Source organism: Felis catus, chromosome D3, assembly GCF_018350175.1.
Source record: "Felis catus isolate Fca126 chromosome D3, F.catus_Fca126_mat1.0, whole genome shotgun sequence".
Classification (NCBI taxonomy): domain Eukaryota; kingdom Metazoa; phylum Chordata; class Mammalia; order Carnivora; family Felidae; genus Felis; species Felis catus.
Genome location: NC_058379.1, coordinates 73,649,793 through 73,662,492, shown reverse-complemented (window position 1 = coordinate 73,662,492; position 12,700 = coordinate 73,649,793). Strand labels below are relative to the sequence as shown.

General features: G+C 37.8%; 1 protein-coding gene across 1 annotated transcript in view; it reads right to left on the bottom strand.

Moving 5' to 3' along the window:
• RAB27B (RAB27B, member RAS oncogene family) overlaps positions 1 to 9,213 on the bottom strand; it is a 147,752-nt gene extending 138,539 nt beyond the window's left edge. Inside the window, exons 1-2 of the mRNA XM_011288174.3 lie at positions 8,949 to 9,213; positions 8,742 to 8,816 (exon numbers count right to left, since the gene is read on the bottom strand). The gene's annotated coding sequence lies outside the window, so the exon portion shown is untranslated. The remainder of the gene's footprint in view (positions 1 to 8,741; positions 8,817 to 8,948) is intronic.
• Positions 9,214 to 12,700: the final 3,487 nt, after the last annotated feature.

Sequence of the window (12,700 nt, the reverse complement as noted above, 5' to 3'; positions counted from 1 at the left end):
GTGTTTGGGGCTTGGTTTCCCAGACTTAGGATAGGAGAGGTACTAAAAGAATTTAAACGTCCAACTCGAGACTATGAAAATTTCAGACAGACGTAAATTTTGTGGTTGTAGCAGTTAATCAATACTATAAGATCCTAGATTTGCAAACTCCAGAGAGTTTACCTGATTAATTTATGCACCTGTGGAAACAATCAGGTCAAACCTGTGCTCCCATAAGACTTCACTTACAGAACAGGTGATGGGCTGGATTTGAGACACAGGCTTAGTTGGTCAAGCCCTGATCTAGACTGCAAAAATAAGGCAAAAACAGGGCAGAAAGTACTTTCAGTAACACATGGGGACAAAGACCATCCAAGGATGTCTAAGAGAAGATATTTAGTTCATCTCATTGTCTACTATTGATTAAAAGTCCCAGATTTAGTGAAGTTACTTGTTAACTTGCAGGCTTTCATCCTGAAGAAATGCAAACAATTTTTGCCTGATAGAACAGATAACCCCAAAGATAAACCCTTTTTAAAATTAATTCCACAGTCATATCCTAACCCTTCTTTTGAAAATTTCCTACATGTGCATATATAGTTTCTTAAAGTGCTTTTCAAACTGTTCATTCCTGCTTACTGATATCTTTCACTAATTAATGAATTAAAGAAAATTTTTTACACACGTTCATTTCATATTTGCCTGGGAGCTAATGATTTTGCATTCTGAAATTACACTTTAACAACTATATGCTGATATAAAAAGCCAGGGTGAAAATCATAAGACAAGATGTTCCTTCCACCTCTGGCACAACATGACCTGAACACTGAGAACTTCAGGATCATCATCTCTACAAGGGAGGTGGCTGAACAAGGAATTTGAAAGTCCCTTCCAAACTTCATTGTAAATATTCTAAAACTGACAGTTTTCATACATCAATAGAGACAGAATATTATTGAGAGAAAGAAATTTTAACATTCTGAAAAGAACTCAAAGAGACCTGGAATACACTAAGGCTTTTTATTCCAGTAACAACGAAAGGGATCCACTCAAAATGAAAAAGCACCATTCAAGTGATCCCTTTGCCAGGAGCAATTGCTCTTTAATTGAGCTATTTGTTCTTAAGATAGATAACTTTTGACATACACATAGAATGATACAAGATTTATATCTTTCCTAGAGTTTTTTCTTGTCAAGGCATAAAATAGGGTCATTCTTTTTCAGAGAGCATATGCAATGTTCAGATAGTAAGTCTCCACACCCTTTTCATACTGAATGTGAAGTTGCTATAAATCTCAAGTGAAATTTTGATTTTATTTGAATTTAGACAAGTAGAAAATTGTGAATAACTGAAACTTTTCCAAAAGGGCATCGGAATGGTCGTCTAAGGGTCATAAAAAGTGCTATATTTTAAGGCTTTTAAAAAAATAGTTTGTAAAAGAAGGGAAAGGCATGATAATAATTAAAACAACATAGGTAAAAATATAACACCTGCAATATTCATGGGACAGCTGAATCATTTTAGGATTTCATCACTAATGGTCTTGCTTGGAATATTTTCTCTACTAAGAAAATACAGGCTATTGCAATATAGACCATCTAAAGTCCAATTATGAGCTAATTCTAACCTTGAAAATGAGGATTTACCTATAGGACATGATAGTTATCAGAGTAGGCCCAGGAGAAATTTGGCCTTAGAATCAGCATCATGGATTTATTTTAAACCAATCATTTATTTGGTCATCATGCAGATGTGGTTGAACAGGAAAATCTTAAGAGTGTTCAGAAATCTGTTTTTTTTTTTAAATATTTATTTGTTATTTATTTTGTGTGTGTGTGTGTGTGTGTGTGTGTGAGAGAGAGAGAGAGAGAGAGAGAGAGAGAGAGAGAGAGATTGGCAGAGAAAGAACCCCATGCAAGCTCTGTACTAAAGCACAGAGCCCAATGCAGGGCTCGATCTCACAAACCATGAGATCAGGACCTGAGCTGAAATCAAGAGTCAGATGCTTAACCTGCTTAAATCACCCAGATGCCCAGAGAAATCTGGTTATTTTATCTAAACCCTTACACAGTACCCTAAGGTAAAAATTTTTAAATGTGCCTAATTAGAAATAATCTCAATGAGATGCATGAATAAAAGTGAAATTTTTTAATGAGGTCAAATGAGATTTAATAGCTATTTTTATTTTTTTTTAATGTTTATTTATTTTTGAGACAGAGATAGAGCATGAACGAGGGAGGGTCAGAGAGAGAGGGAGACACAGAATCCAAAGCAGGCTACAGGCTCCGAGCTGTCAGCACAGAGCCCGACGTGGGGCTCGAACTCACGGACTGTGAGATCAACCTGAGCCGAAGTCGGACGCTTAACCGACTGAGCCACCCAGGCGCCCCTAATAGCTATTTTTAAATCTGGACATTATTTTCAGCATTTTCAAGTCTGAATTATATTATCTGTTGTATTATATATGGCTAAATTAAACTGTATAAGTTTCTGCTGCAAAAACAAAAACGTTTTTTAAATTGTGATGAAATGACATTAACTGCATGACATTGATCTTTGTCATTTGTTGAGACTTGCTTTGTATTTTGTGATACTAAATTTTTATGCATAAAAAGAATGTTTATGCATGTTAAAAAGAATAACTTTATTGGTTGCAGTTTTCATATATGTCTCTTAGATTGAAATTATACATCGTATTGCTGATATTTTCTATTCATATTAACTTTTGCCCAGCATGTGAGAGAATTTTGTCACAATCTTACTATGATTGTGGATCCATCAATTCCTCCTAGCTTTATGTACTTTGTTTATATTATTCTAGGTTCTGTCATTAGGTGCTTATAGGTTCAGGATAGATATACCTTACTGGTGAATTGTACATTTAATCATTAGTTACCAACCCTTTTATTTTTTGTTTTTTTTAAGTTTATTTATTTATTTTGAGAAAGAGAGCAGGGGATGGGCAGAGAGAGATTGAAAATCCCAAGCAGGCTCATACAGTCAGCGCAGAGCACAATGCGGGGCTTGAACCCATGAACCATGAGATCATGACCTGAGCCAAAACCAAGAGTCAGATGTTTAACCGACTGAGTCACCCAGGCACCCCATTTTAAATTTTAATTATGCTTTCTGCTCTAAAATGTAATTTAGTAATTATCTGCCTGTTAGATATTTATGTAGTATCTGTGTTTTAGATATTTATGTATTACCTTCTTCCCTCATTTAGTGGTATTGATTTATTACTAAAATTCAATAGATTTGCAATAAAGAAACTAAGACCTAAACAGTTAAAGTTGTATTTTCAAGGACACACAATTGGAGCATGACAGAGCTACAGATAAATTTAAATATTAGCAGGGCAAGATCTCATGAACTTGAATTCTACCTCCTGTCCTGACCCTCTCAACTTGTTTCTTCACCCTCAGCAAACGGCGTTTGCTTTTTTTACTGGTCCTGCACAAGGAGAGATTTTAGTCTTGAGTTTGCAAATTTGTCTGTGGCGGCCAATCTAGAGGAGTCCATCTCCTTCTATGAGATCAGGAATGTAACCAAACCAAATCTTGACATGTCAGGGACTTTCTTCCCCTTCTTTTCAATGTGAGCCTCTTGCATATGCGTTTAGTTTAGTTTAGTTTTCTATTTTGGATTCTGTCTGATGATAAAGTCGCTTCAGCTACATCCAGCTGATAACACTCAGGATTAAGGTTTTCCTTTGAAAGGACTAGGTGAACATATTGTTGACCAATTTTGCTACTATCCCTACTTGTATTGTCAATATCTATGAAGGGGAAATACTGAAAAATCACCACAATTTTCCACTAAATATATATGTTCCAGTATGTATGTGTAGGAATATATACATACATACACACACACACACACACACACACACACACACACACACACACACATTTGAAATACATGTGGCTGTTTGAGTGCAAGTATATATTTTATGGCTGTGCACTGATGAAATGATAAAGCTCCAAGGTGTTTAGACATGAGTCAGTCACTCCAAGTATTACTAAACTACCTTCTTTATCAATGAGCTCACTTCTTAAACTTGAGCAAGCACCCTGTGGTGTGCACTGTAAAGTGTCATGTTCACCTCACTGAACTTCTCCAGAAGCTGTGTTTGAAGGCCAAGGCCAGGAAGTACAGTCCTGTCAGGGGCTGTGTGTCAATCTCCTTGGAGCTGGTCCTCTCTCTCCAGCATTCCCCGGAAGGAACAGCACGTCCATTAATCAACCACTGTGTTGGTGGTTTCTGAGGAGACGATCAAAAATGTACCACAACTGCACCTATAAAAGCTTCTAATTGAAACTCGGCCTTTAGAGGATTTGGGAACAATGCTCTCTCTTTCTGCTGTCTATGGGAGTAGCTCTCTCTCCTCCCACAACTGTGTGATACAGAATCACCACAGACTTTCAGGAGAGACACAAGTCTAAGACTTGTTTATTTGACTATGTATTCAAAGAAGTTAGTTCATAAAGTTGCAACAACACTTGTAAGTCAGAATGGAAATTAAATTTGTCCCAGATATTGTCATGGACGCTCAACATATGTTACCTCATTTTTCTCAAAACTCCGTAAAGTTTTATCAATGGGATAAAATGCTCAAGATTCGAAGACTTAAGAATGACCTAGAATGGATTTAAATTGCCTAATGAAGTCTGCACTCTTTCTGCAACAGCACACTGTTGCTCGTTAGTTGGCTGCCTCTCTCACTCAGACCCCTGATGATCTGTCACTTTTTAGGGGAGTCTTCTAAACAACCACATCTGAAAGAGCCACCAAGTCATCCCATATCACTACTCTCTTCCAATTTTCAAGTTAGTACCTATTAGATATATTCTGGTTTAATTTGTAATAAGTTAGAACAATTTAGAAAGAATTTTAATAAAATGTATTTGGTTTATAATGTTTGTTACCTACTTCCCTCTACAAAATGATGAAGTCCATGAACGGTGGGACATATCTTATTTACTGGTCTCACTTTCATACCTGGCATACAGTGAGAAATTGACAAATATCTATTAAATAAAGATAATCCAAAGAAATTAAATGCTGTTCCATAAAATCTTATATTAATTCCAGAGTATGAATGGCAAAGCTCATTTGCAACTTAAACATGATTCCGTAGAATCATGATTAATATATTTTTTTTAAGTTTATTTATTTTGACACAGAGAGAGAGAAAGATAGCAGGGGAGGGGGAGAGAGAATCCTAAGCAGGCTCCACACTGACAGCGCAAAGCCTGACACAGGGCTTGAACTCACGAACCCTGAGATCGTGACCTGAGCTGAAACCAAGAGTCAGATGCTTAACCAAACTGAGCCACCCAGGCACCCCATGATTAATATTTATCAACAGTTTCCTTAAGAAGAAGGTTTTAACTTCCTCCCTATTAAACAAAAGACGCAAGTGGAAGGAAGCAAGAGAGTATGAGTGTCCTTTGTTCACATCAGCTATAGGTGGGTGAACCAGGAGGGATAATTGAAACAATGTTTTGGATAAAACTGCTTATCAGTAATCCATGGCTCACATTTCATTTTGCTAATTGGTCTTTAACACCCAAAGGCTGAATCTCACCTATTTAAAAGCTTTCTGCTGTACCTACAAACTTATTTCTTTCTAAGTAAAACCAGTTTTGGAAACAAAACCTCTGCTTTTGAGAAAAGCTTATTCCCAAAACGATATGGATAGTAACTTTTCCCTTTTGCCAAACTCCAACGAAACATGTGTTGTCCCTCCTGGTTCATACAGGCACGTATGATGTGGACACAGCATGCTTCAAACATACTCTCCTTCCATTTACTTTAACCCTTTCATTTAATAAGAAAAAGATCACAATTAGATTTCAAGGAAATTCCCAAGTTCCACATAATTCCTGTTCACTGTGGCCAACAGGTTTGCAAACATTCCTGTTAGCACTGTAATCACCTTTCAGGGCATATCAAGGACTATCTGTCATTTCTTTCTGCTGCTTCTTTATCCCTTCAACAAACACTCAGTGCTTCCCACAGCGTTGACCATTTTTTGCATTTTCTGTGGCTTCTACTAGGAGACCTTCTTTTCTTACTCAAAGCAGAAAACCAAAAGAAAAGTAAACTGAAATGACACAAGTTTTGCCGATGCTCCCCTTCTCCCATTACGTTAGCTCCTTCCGGGTGGTTTCATAATCTAAAAGCTATCTTTTTTTCATCTCTTTCTTAAATGTCTTACTAAGTACCCTATTCACATGAGAATCCTTATTTTGGATTATTTTATGTCCTTTAGGAGAAAAAAAAGCACTACTGAGGGTGAAATCGGTGTAACCAGATTTGCTATTTGCTGAACCTCTTTTAAATGAAAACTTGTATGTTAAAATTAATCTTTTAGAAATGTCTACCTTAACATTATCCAGTAAATGTAGATAATGTTGATATCCACTTGGATCTCCTGGGTAGTCAGACTTTTCAAGGCCTGAACAGATTATCCTCAGGGATAAAAATCACCAGATAATCACTACTTTCACACTTTAACAAATTAGTTTTAGCTTTGCGCTGGATTCTGCAGCTTAAGTCCCACATGTTTGCCAGCAATTCTGGACTTTGGCCGAACATTGTGCCAAGTTAGGTTAGGTCTTAGACTCAATTAGGTCTAGCTGGTACACTTAATTTCAGGACTTAAATTCAGCAACAAAGTTCGTGTTCTGAAAAGAGTATCAAATTCTGAATAAGATCTATGTTCTCGGGGCTTTTTTTCCCCTCTCATCATTGAATTCAATCAATCTTTAGACCCCATATATAATTAGATTATTTATGGTAAGGCGTGTCTGATGAATATGACATAAAACTAAAGTTTAAGGCTACAAATCACATGCTGGGCAAGAATTCTCAAAGTTGTTTTAATTGGAAAGATTTGAGTCATCTTCCCAGATTGAGAAAATAGAAACACTTTTTTAAAAGAGAAAGGGAGAAAATTTATAAACATAAAGCTCATGGAGTTATGTAGTATATTGTTATACCAATTAAAAATAAATGCAAAACATTTCTTTTGTTTCACAAAATTTTGGAAATCTATTACTGCCCCCATTCTTATTTCCCCAACTTTCTCCATAAGCAAGGCATTGCTTTCAAAAAAGATATTCCCTGTTAAAGAAATATTATAGAGCAGGGGCGCCTGGGTAGCTCAGTCAGTTAAGCCTCTGACTTCGGCTCAGGTCATGATCTTGCACTATATGAGTTCGAGCCCCACGTCAGGCTCTGTGCTGACAGCTCAGAGCCTAGAGCCTGCTTCGGATTCTGTGTCTCCTTCTCTCTCTGTCCCCTCTGCCTCTCCTTCCCTCTCTCTCTCAAAAATAAATAAACATTAAAAAAAATTTATAAAAAAAGAAATATAGAGCAATATTAGCATGTTATTTTTACATGATTATATTCATTGGCATTTAAGGATATTACATATTAATTATTACAACAATTTATAATTTCTGTTACATTAAAAATATAGGTAGTATTTATATAGTAAACATTCAATCAGAATGTTCAAATATAAAAAAGTATAGAACAGTAAAATAAGACTTAATCCCTCCATCCCTCATATCCTCTGCTCCTCTTTTTTTATACCGAATAGTTTTAGGAGAAATATAGGTATACTTACAGAAGCTTAATACGTAAACAATTCTAAATCTCATTTATGGTATTTCAATATATCAAAGATAAGTACTTTAAAAAAATAATTTTTGAACTATTAAAAGTATATTTAAATTCTTTAAAAAATACTTTACATTAAAGTCACATTTTCAATGTTGATGCCTTGCTTTGGGTCTCAGTTTAATATTTTCTTTCCTGAAATAAGTTTAATGCCATTGTTTATCTTAAAATTTCCCATCAATTAACCATTAATATGACTCAACATTGTATTCATTTATAAATACGTTTACGTATTTCGTATTGGTCTAAGACACCTAAATCTGATCTGATTTCTAAGGTAATAATCTAACCTAACAATGTGACAAGGCTTTAAAGTTTGTAAAGAGCTTTTAATGCATGAAATTGGCATCAAGGCCCAGCGAAAGCATTTGCGGTTGATTTGTAATACTTACAGAGAATGTCCAATTTTCTCTGAGGGGTTACCTTCATTTGGGTTTTCCAGTAGCAAACTACTCCCTTATCACACATAACCAGATTTATTGTTGAACAGGAAAGGGAACTTTAGATAATTAAGTTTTTAAACGTTTCTGCATGTAACCCGCTAATTGTAGTATCGAGTGGAGTGTGGTCAAAAGAAAGCAAACTCAATTTCTCCTCAATGGCTTTGCACTGAGAGGTGCAGAATGGTGTAACAGCTTTCTGGTAGCCCACATCGAGGAGGAGTATTCGGAATGCAGAAATAAAGAAAGCATGAAAAGACTCCTACACTGCACCACGGCAATGATCAGAAAGGACAACCTTAACTTTGAAAACAGAAAGCAGAAAGCCAGCAAGCAGTCTGCAGCCCCCCCAGCAAAATCTCTTCCCCATCAAAACTCTGTTGCAAATCCAGCTTCTCCTCTTGCAAACCCACAGGCTGGGAGAGGGAACCACAGCCACTCCAAACTGGAGCTACAGGGCCATCATTAGTGGTTTCTGTCACTGTCTTGGTGCTTTTCCTTCATGAATGGAATATGCAAATGGCATTTTACATTAGCTCTTTCCGTGAAGAAGAAGAAGAAGAAGAAGAAGGTCAAGAGATACAACTAGCACAGCCAGCACGTTAGAGATCTGTGGCCAATGTACTTACACCTTCAAATGTCTCCAGATTTCAGCCTCTGGAAATATCTAGCCCATTTCTTTATGGCACTGTTGCTTCCGTCAGCTGTGGAAATTAACATAAAATAATATAGTAACCCAGTGAGTGCTGGACAGCCTTCCAGAGCATCCGGTTAAGTGAACACTAACGGCACACGGACGGTGTACAAAATCTGAATGATAAACAGCAAGTAAATACCTTCCAAGGGGCCAGAAGGGGGGAGGATGTTGAGCTACTGCTGCTGTCGGCTCTCTTGTGTAACAGCAAAGGCGGCTCAGTCCCTCTGACAGGCTGTGAAGCTCGGCTGCCGATCGGCGTCGGGGCGGTCCTAGTGCCTGCTCCAGGTTATTACACACAAGGTAACCCTGAAGAGCTTCCCTGCTTCCTGCGATTTGCCTAGAGGGTCTCACCGAGGGCTTTCGGGGGCATCAGCTTGTTAAGCATCAGGGCAGCGGAGGTGGGGTTTGGGAAAAGTGATCAGTAGCAAATGGGGTCTGCCAACATTTCCAGACACTGCTGTTGAAACCAGAAAGGATTACAGATCATGTTGTCTGTTAAATAAACAGTGCTCTTGAAAATCTTAAAGCCAGAGAGGGCTTTTTAAAAGACACCTGTGTGCACGTATACTATATTGACCACATCTCTTTATCCTGTTCTTCTGGCACATTAAAAAAAAATTTTTTTTAATGTTTATTTACTTCTGAGATCTGAGAGAGAGAGAGCGAGAGAGCCAGAGAGAGAGTGTGTGCGAGCAAGCACGCATGAGCGGGGGAGGGACAGAGAAAGAGGACGACACAGAATCCCAAGCAGGCTCCAGGCTCTGAGCTGTCAGCACAGAGCCTGCCGTGGGGCTCGAACTCATGAACTGTGAGATCATCACCTGAGCTGAAGTTGGATGCTCAACTAACGGAGCCACCCATGTGCCCGTCCTCTGCGCACATTTAAAATGTAAAGGAAACAAAAATAAAGAAGCAGGGGGCTTTTTAAAGTTTGATATATTTTCTTAGCATTTGTAAAAAGTGTCTAAGGCCCAAAAGCTCCGTGTTCAATAGCATATTCTATTCAAACACTTAAACTAAAATACACGCAAAAATTAAAAAAAATAAAGGCTTTCAGAAGATTATTCTCTGAGAGGCAAAGTGTGGCTGTGCCATTCCATATAAATACTACCCTCCACCTCTATTCATTTGCCCCTTTGCTTTTTCTTTGTGGCACCTTTCCCCAACAAATTCATGCTTTTTAATTTAGTTTTTCTCTAACTCTCCCCTTGCAACATAACATCTATGAAGGAATCTGTTCTATTTACTTTGAAAAAGTAGCCAGGGAGATTACTCAGCACATATTTGTGGAAACAATAAACTAGACAGTAAACTGAGAAATTACATTACAGAACACAAATACAGAAGTCAATCTCTTAACTGATTAAATTCAACTAGCATATCTCTCTGAGCAGCTATTTTATTTAAGGACTGTGTTAAGTATACATTAACCTTTAAGAAACTTACAACGTAAAGGTAGAGAAAAGAAATTAATATACGTGTATAATCAAACAATTATGTGTACATATACTATTTGCCATAAGAGAATGAACAATATTAAGTCTGCATGTGCTATACGTGCTGAGGGTGTCTGTGCTTTGACATGGGTATGGTGTGGAGCCAGGGGTTTGGGTCTGAGAAATCAACAGATTTCTCCCCGCCACCTCTCCAAGTATATAGTTATAGTTTGGTTGGTTTTATGCAGGTTGGTTGAAAATGTGCCAGAATCTGGAAAGTGAACTCTAGTAAGATTTGTTAACAGAGCAAATACGGGTGCTAACACTGGTGAAGAACAGAAAGGCAGGCAGGTAGGTTCTCAGGCTTGGGATCAAAGCCTCACATTGGCAGGGAGTCGGCAGCAGGGTCCGGCATCCACCTAAAGATGCCTTCTGGAGGAGCAAGGGACTGCTCGTACTTAGTGATCTGTGTCATTAGACCACATTGGTGAGTTCTGGAAGCCAGGGGAAAGGCACCATGGCTGGTAAGAAGATATGCTGTCAAGGCTGAGGCTCAGAGATTCAGATGCCATGAGGGGAGAGAGAGAGAAAGATTGAAGATCAAGGGGGAGAGAGAGAAAGATTGAAGATCAAGATAAGACTGCCCTCATGGAGCATTCAAGGTGGGATTTTCTCATAGGAGAAGTGGAGTCCAATCGATGCAGGTAGTCTGAGAACATCAATGAGGGGCACTGATGCCTTTTAAGATTCAAGGATCCAGAGAGTCAAGTTAAGCCAGAGTAATTTTGTCTCAATGAAAGAAGGATTGCTTTGCTCGGTCCACAAACTGCGATTCATTTGTATGTTTCATTTCTTTCCACTTCTCAGTTCAGCATGTTTTCTGAAAGGAGATTCTGTTTTAAAAAGAGAAAGTTGACTGACCACAGAGTACCCTCTCGAGATGCTGGTAAGTATGCTAGCTGCATGGACTAGACACAGCAAAGGAGGGACTCTGGCTGGCATGAAGGGGCAGTGCACCTTCACCACAGATGTCCTTGTAGCCACTGATTTTTATGGATGTTAGAGAGCCTCCTGGGGAGCGATGCACCGTGTCCATGGCCGGGCCTCAGATATACACAGACATGTGACCTGCGCCATGATACAGGTGGACGGGGGGAAGCTTAGGGCTGCTGAGAGACACATCACCATATATATATATATATATATATATATATATATATATATATATATATATATATACCAACATGACGCAAACAACACAATAAACAATCTTGATCTAGTGGATACAAAGGAAAACAGGGGATGTGCCTTCTTCTTATACAAATATAGAATATTTATCAAAATTGATCATGCACTAGGTCATAAAGCAAATTGCAAAAACTTCTAACAAATCAGTCTCACACAGACCATGTTCTTTGACCAGAGTGCAATTGCTGATGTCAGTAACAGAATGATAAATAAATCATTCCTATACAGTTGACAAATAAAACGACACTTTTAGGGGCGCCTGAGTGGCTCAGTCGGTTAAGCGTCTGACTTTAGCTCAGGTCATGATCTCATAGTTCATGAGTTCAAGCCCCACATCACGCTGTATGCTGATAGCTCAGAGCCTGGAGCCTGCTTTGGATTCTGTGTCTCCCTCTCTCTCTGCTCCTTCCCTCCTCACACTCTGTCTCTCTCTCTCTCTCTCTCTCTTAAAAATTAATAAACACAATGAATTAAATAATTCATTGACCAAAGACAAAATGAATGCAGAAATTTAAAAATAATTAGAAACATATAATCATTAAAATACTCCCTATGGGAGGCTATGAAAACATACTTAAATCTATAGTCTCAAGTTCTTATATGAGCAAATGAAAAGACAGAAAATTAAAAGATAATAAAAACTATAGAATAAATCAATTAAATAGAAAACAAATCTACTAGAGAAATATAGAAAACAGGAAGAATCAACAAAGTGAAAAAGATACTTTTCAGAAAGTTAATGAAACATAAATATTTGGCTAGAGTGGTTAAAGATAAAAGAGAGAAGGCACAAAATTCATTGAGAAACACCTCAGAAAAATGGGACATCTGGGTGGCTCAGTTGGTTAAGCATCAGACTCTTGATTTCAACTCAAGTCATGATCTCATGGTCCTAGGATCAAGCCCTGTGTCAGGCTGGCCATAGAGCCTGCCTAAGATTCTCTCTCTTGCTCTGCCCCTATCCCCCACCCCTCTCTCAAAAAAAAAAAAAAAAGAGAGAGAGAGAGAAAAGAAACAATGTAAAAAAAACAGTGTTTTGGTTTTTGAAATAGTTAAACATACACCTATCATATAATCCAGCCATTTCACGCCTAGGTATTTGTCCAAAAAAGATAACAACAGTACAAAGTCTCATATGAATTTTCATAGAGCTTTAGTTGTACCAATGGAAAATAGAAACAACTCAAATGTCTGTCAAGAGATCAAT